The 6,535-nt window shown below is 39.6% G+C and overlaps 1 pseudogene; it reads left to right on the forward strand.

Annotated features, from left to right (window-relative positions):
* The first annotated feature begins 2,289 nt into the window (after positions 1 to 2,289).
* On the forward strand, positions 2,290 to 2,745 carry LOC149251733 (cullin-1 pseudogene; annotated as a pseudogene).
* The last annotated feature ends 3,790 nt before the right edge of the window (positions 2,746 to 6,535 follow it).

Here is a 6,535-nt window from a genome sequence, read left to right on the forward strand (position 1 = left end):
TCCTAAAATCGCCTTTGCAAGATTACACTTAGCTTGTGAGAGGCAAATGAGTTTGCAAATGAGGAGTGACATGCATTTATAGGCTTCCTTTTAATTTTTACTTGCCCAAAACCCACTTTGTAATGTTTTGAGAGTTGACACTTTTTGAATTAATTGGCTCTAACCTTTGATTTCATTTCTTTGAAAAATTGGTTGAAATGATGATTTCTTCTGAAAATTCTAGCAGGGATAGCTTCTAGGATGCTTTGGCAAAGGAAACCAAAGCTACACTTCGACATTTGAAGAATTTGAAATTTTGAGAATTTTTACAAAAATGAGATAATGACCTTTGTTTTCAAAAACAGAGTTTTTGAGAACAAAGTGAAAATTTAGCTGTATAATGATGAGAATCTTTGAAAAAATATTTAAGGAAGAACATCCCTCTGGCCTGCTAGTCCTTTATGACCTCTCAAGACAAAAATGGACTCAACCCTAGACCTAAGACCTTAAAACTTAAAGCAAGTTGAATGACCCTTTGAGGACTTTATTTTCTTGAACAAACCTGAACCAGCAGTGCCAAACAAAAGGGGAATAACGACACAAACTCCCTCCACCAGGATTATGGCATGCCTAACGGAATGCAACATGATCACACTGATGGGACACCTAATCATGAAATGCAAAGAGCTTTGATCTCTGGTGGAGGGCTTCTAGACCGACTCTAACATTGGCTCCAATGGGGATGGTAGCTCCTTGGAGGTGCCAAGAACCACAAACCTCTGGGAGAGCAGACCAGTGTCTTCAACCATTGGGCGATGGGGTCATTATTTACTCATTTGACACAAATTCTGACAGCTTTAATAACTGCAGATTTGACTGAAAATTGGACACAACTTTGACCTAAACTGACTCAATTGTGGACACAAAATGAACTGATAAAAACACCTTGACAAACCTCAAACCAACCAATCTCCATCTTCAGAATTATAGCCTTCACCGCGGGCCCCAGATTGAGGATGAAAGATCAGCACACACATACGATAAAACATAAGTAAAACAGTATATACAATGATGGTGACAAGAACAGCAAATGCTCAGACATGGTACCTCTTCAGCAGCCGACCATTGATCGACCCTCTGGGATAATCATCTCCGTTCATTTCCTTGAGAAGAAAAGCATTTTGGCCACGATATGCTGCGATCTTATAGGGACCCTTCCATAAATTATCAAATTTTCCGTGCTTCCCTTTGTCTTCATTCCGAGCATCCCACTTCAAAACCACATCATCTATTTGGAAGTCATCTGATTTTTCTTTCCTGTCATAAATCTTCTTTATGCGCTCTTGTAATTTGAGAGTATTGTGAAGAACCTCCTCCCGTGTCTGCTGTAAATGAATCATTTGATTAATCCATCTTTGCATAGGATCTTCCTCACTATCAACTTCTTGAAGCAACTTAACTACCGGAATAGCAAGCGAAGTAGGAAACATTGCATCTGTCCCGTACACCAACTCAAAAGGAGACATGCCAATTGACTTTTTATGACTTACCCTATCAGCCCACAGTGCATTCACTAACCTTTTATGCCATCTCTTCTTATTGATTTCCAGCAACTTTTTAATGATATTTACCAAGGACTTATTTGAAGATTCTGCCAACCCATTTCCTTGTGGATGGTAGGCGGTAGAATGCCCCAAGCTGATATTATACTTGTAGCAAAAGTCAACCATTCTCTTTGATTTAAATGCTGTTGCATTATCTGTAATTAACTTACTTGGACAGCCAAATCGTGACAGTATATTATTTTCAAGGAAAGAAATAATTACCGCATCCGTGGCCTGTCGGGTGGGAATGGCTTCTGTTATCACTGAAAATTCTAATGCCAAAATTTCAAAACCGCTCACATTAGTTTGATGCGCATAAAGCCTTTTTGTAGTTTCGCAGCGCAACATGTTTTAGGTTGCACTACAAAATTGGGAATTTGTTCGAATCCATAGCAACTGTCATGCAAATAGCTCTGGGGTGGATGCATTTTACACAAGGCATGCTCTCAAGCTCCTGCGTGTATGCTTGTCATCAGTTCTGAATCTGAAGGAGAAGTTAACAAGGCCCGCTACATGCCACCGAATTCATTTGTCATTCATAAACCTATGGAGCAGAGAGCATCTGTCATTTCCACTATTATGGGCAACTTCTTCACCAGTAGAACATGTTGCAAGATTATGTGCGGACAGGGTCATATTATGCCGCAGTCATAGAAAACCGTATAGATTTTCATGGCCTAGCATGATTGGTTTGATGTTTTATTCAATGGAAGTGCTGTACAACGATGGTTACAACATGTGCACGCAAAATCCTCCGCAGGATTATTCGCAGCAATTCTATGACAGATACAGGGAGTCTTTTGAAGAGTACATTAGTTTGATGGTACTACCTGCATTGAGGGAGAAACATGATGAGTTTATGTTGAGAGAACTTGTAAAGCGATGGGGAAATCACAAAATAATGGTTCGGTGGCTTTCACGTTTCTTTAATTACTTGGATCGTTACTTTATTGCAAGGCGTTCTCTTCCTGCGCTAAATGAAGTTGGTCTCATGTGCTTTCGTGATCTGGTTTACCAAGAAATTAAGAATAATGTAAGGGATGCTGTGATTACTCTGATTGACAGGGAACGAGAAGAAGAAGCTAAGGTCGAGCTCGCCAGCGAAGATGTCTCAGATCAGAGAATCCCCAAGAAACCGAGCGCCTACGGAGAAAATTCATAGGGTTTAAACAATTCAGAATCCCTGCAATCTAATGGGGTGCCGAGATTGCCAACGAAGGTGGAAATGAAGACAAAGCCCCCTCGGTCTCTGCACATATCGAAGATAGCTATTGCCCCAGAGGATCCCATGGCCAACGAAGTCCGTTTAATGTGTTTTGCCAAATATGATGAAACAGTGGAAGGGTATCAAGGGCAAGCTCAGCTCCCCCTTTAAGCGGCGTCCTGTCAAGAGGAACTTTACGGCCGAGCAAAGCATCGGGGAAGATGGTGTTTGGGAGTGGAACGAAGAGTTTAATAATGTTTGCGTTCTCACCATGTTCAAGGATAAAGTGAAGGACACTTCGGCGCTTCAACCTTGGGATATTGGCTTCTCTGTCATCAGTGGTTTGACTCAAGAATCAAAGAGCAAGCCATCTGTAACAGCTTCCCTCAACCTCGGGAAGTATGCATTGTCTATGGAGAATACAATCAAAACTACCAAGATTCCTGTATCTTGCTTTACTAGAGGAGTAGTCACACTGGGATCATGTATTTTCTCCTACGCTTGGTCCAATTCTGAACTGGTTGGACAAAGAAGGTACCAGTAATGATTTGCTTTGTCTTGTGTTAAGGAGTGGAAAAGTTGTTCGTATTGATAGTTCAGCCACGATGGAAGACTTCTTGGCAGTTGCAGTGAAGGGCTCCGCAAAGAAAATGGCAGCGCAGCTTGTTTCTATTGTGTCTCTTTATGGTGGCACGCATCATGCTCCTGTAGCACTCATGAAATCACATGCTTGTCAAGCGATAGATATATTGGTAAAGAATTGTGTAGACTGTTTTGATCATACAACTTTTATGCCTTTGGATAAGACAGAAAATTGCATTAACTGTAAGAAATATCAGCAGAGGGAGATGAATGTTCATGATGTTTCTGTGCATGCATCGGTTTTAGGAAAACCACATATTCTACATGATTACAATGACAGATCTCAGAAGGTTGATCAAGACACTCAGGCTCTCAGGGTTGCTGCCAGATTCATATTGGACTGCCTTGTTTGTATACCTTCAGAATTCCGCACCTTTGCTGCAAATATATTTTTGTCAGGATTGAGTACTTTAGCAGTAGATGCATCCCAAGTACTTTTACAGGAATGTGCTGACTATGATGAACGTGTTATGCTGCATGAACTCGGTCTTTCCATAGGTATTATTAATTGGATAAAGGATTATCAACTTTTTTCACTTGATGCAGAACATTCTAGCATGTCTGAAGAATGCCATGAACTAAACAGTACTGTCAAGAACAATGGTCAATTTGATACAGAAAGAAAATATAGAGTGCATCAATTGGAAGGTAGCCATTTCTCAGATTTAGACACAATAAAGACAAAAGAAGAGTCACTTGATGTATTGCAGATGCAACATTTTAATGATCAGAATGGTTCAGAGGACATGTTAAAGGATTGTGGTAGCTGCATGCTGGGAAGTGAAGGCCTTGCAATTAATAGTTTAACTCAAATTTCAGACAAAAGGATTCAGGATGAATATGGGAGAAGAATTATTGAAGCTATTCGAGTAACAGCTGACATATGTGCTTTTTATAATTGCAGATTTTTGGGGTGGCAGGACACTGCATATCTACATTATGGGAAGCACTACCTAAGAGACTGTTACATTGAAGGTAATTGTGACTTTATTTTTGGGAATGCTACTGCATTGCTAGAACATTGCCACATTCACTGCAAGTCACAAGGTTATATTACTGCACAAAGTCGAAAGTCTGCTCAAGAATCAACAGGCTATGTATTATAATGCAGGATGCAGTGATTCCATCCATAAGTGCGTTGGTAAAGCCAGAGCTTCTAAGGCACCAAGACAAAGATGTCAGGCTCATTGTTGTTACTTGCATTAGTGAAATCGCTAGAATAACGGCACCTGAAGCACCATATAATGATGATTTACTGAGGGAAATATTTCAATTGATTGTTGGAAGCCTTCAGGGACTAGATAAAATGAACAGTCCCACATTTGGAAGGAGGGTAACAATTTTAGAAACTGTCGCAAAAGTCAGGTCATGCGTTGTCATACTGAGCCTTCAAGTGTGATAATCTCATTCTTGACATGTTTTCAACATTTCCTTGCCAGTGCTAGTGAGAATCACACTGAAAATGTATCTGTTTCAATGCAAACAATTATGAGTTCGGTTTGAATGAAGGCAGGGAAGAAGCTGTGTTTTTGAAATTACACAGCAGTTTCGTAGCGCGCTACGAAACTGCTGTAGCTACATCTTACAATTGAGTTGATCAATTATGATTGACAAAGCGCCAAATCTTTTTGAAAGATTTTGTCATCACACGGGTAAATGAAAACGGTGGCCAGCACATCATGAACGTGGCAATCTATTCTATTTGGGTAATCAAAGATAAAAAGCATGCTTCTTTGGATTCGAACATTTTGAGGCAAACCGAGAACCGACAAATAGGGGTAGTTTCCTATGTTTCAGGGAAATGGAAAACATGTTACATTAAAGGCCAGCAAGCAACTACAGACACCTATCACAGCCAAACTAAAAGAGACCACTTGTCAGAGAATGAGCCTGTTTTCTCCTTTTTCTCGTAGGAGCACCATCTTGATTGTAATAAATGCTATTTTCAGCATGATGTCGAATTAGAATCCTAATTGTTTTAGGACTTTAGAGCTGTCAATTTGTAGTCTGCTGTATTTATTAGTTAGTTTCAAATGTTAGCAGGTGTCATCATAGGCAGAATTAGAGTTCCCCTCACGCTGGAGGAGGAACCTCAATTAGGTAAAAGAGCTCTATATATAGCTGAAGCAGAAATGTAATAGAGGTTGGATATTTGAGAAAACAAAGTATTATTTTGGCTTGTGTAAAAACTCAGTTTCAGTAATACAATTTGTTGCTTTTCTTCTCAGGATTCATACAGTGTTTCAATGCTCAAGATATGTGGTTTTGCTTTATCCTTAATGTTTTTACAGTTGTATAAATACACAATCACTCAGAATTCACTTATGCTGCTCTGATTTCCTATGTGTATTTGTAAACTGAGGTTTTCTATGAGATGTTGTTTTGAGTATTTAAACATCACATGCCCTGACTTCTATGCATGAGCAGTGTTATAGTTTACTGAAGTATGATTAACTCCATAAGCCCAATGGAAGTCTTTGTAATGTCTGTCCAGCCAGCTTGTTTGTTAAATTCACTTTACAAGAGTTAGCCATCTTATCAATAGTCAAAATCAATAACTTTTTGAGAGAGCCCTCTCAGGCTAAGGAGGCTAAGCCTTAGTCAAAAGATTGGTCTGGAACAGTTACATAGAGTCTACCTGATCAGCAGCCTTTCAGTGCTTGATTTTGTGATAACAGCTTCAATCCATTTTGTGAAGTAGTCTGTAGCTGTCAATATCCATCTATGCTGTCCTGACGATGCCGGATGAATCTCACCGATAAAATCCAAGCCCCACTGCTAAAATGGTGCACTGACTTCAATTGGTTTGAGAGGCAATGGCTGCAATTTCTGTTTCCCTTGAAAAATTTGGCACTCATGACAAATCTTAAAAGCTTTATATACATCTGAAAACAATGAAGGCCAATAAAAATCTGCTCTTAGGATCTTATTTGCTGTAGTCTTCCAAAACAAATGACCCCCACAGTCACCTTTATGAAAATCTTCCATCACTGTTTTGGCTTCCTCCTCAACCAAACAATTCAGCAATATTCCACCTGGGTCTTTCCAATATAGTGTAGATTTAAGGATGCAAAACTTCGCTGCTTTCAACTTCAATGTCCTACTC

Source organism: Pinus tabuliformis, chromosome 7, assembly GCF_031772625.1.
Source record: "Pinus tabuliformis cultivar Carrire ecotype Pingquan chromosome 7, CPIR1, whole genome shotgun sequence".
Classification (NCBI taxonomy): domain Eukaryota; kingdom Viridiplantae; phylum Streptophyta; class Pinopsida; order Pinales; family Pinaceae; genus Pinus; species Pinus tabuliformis.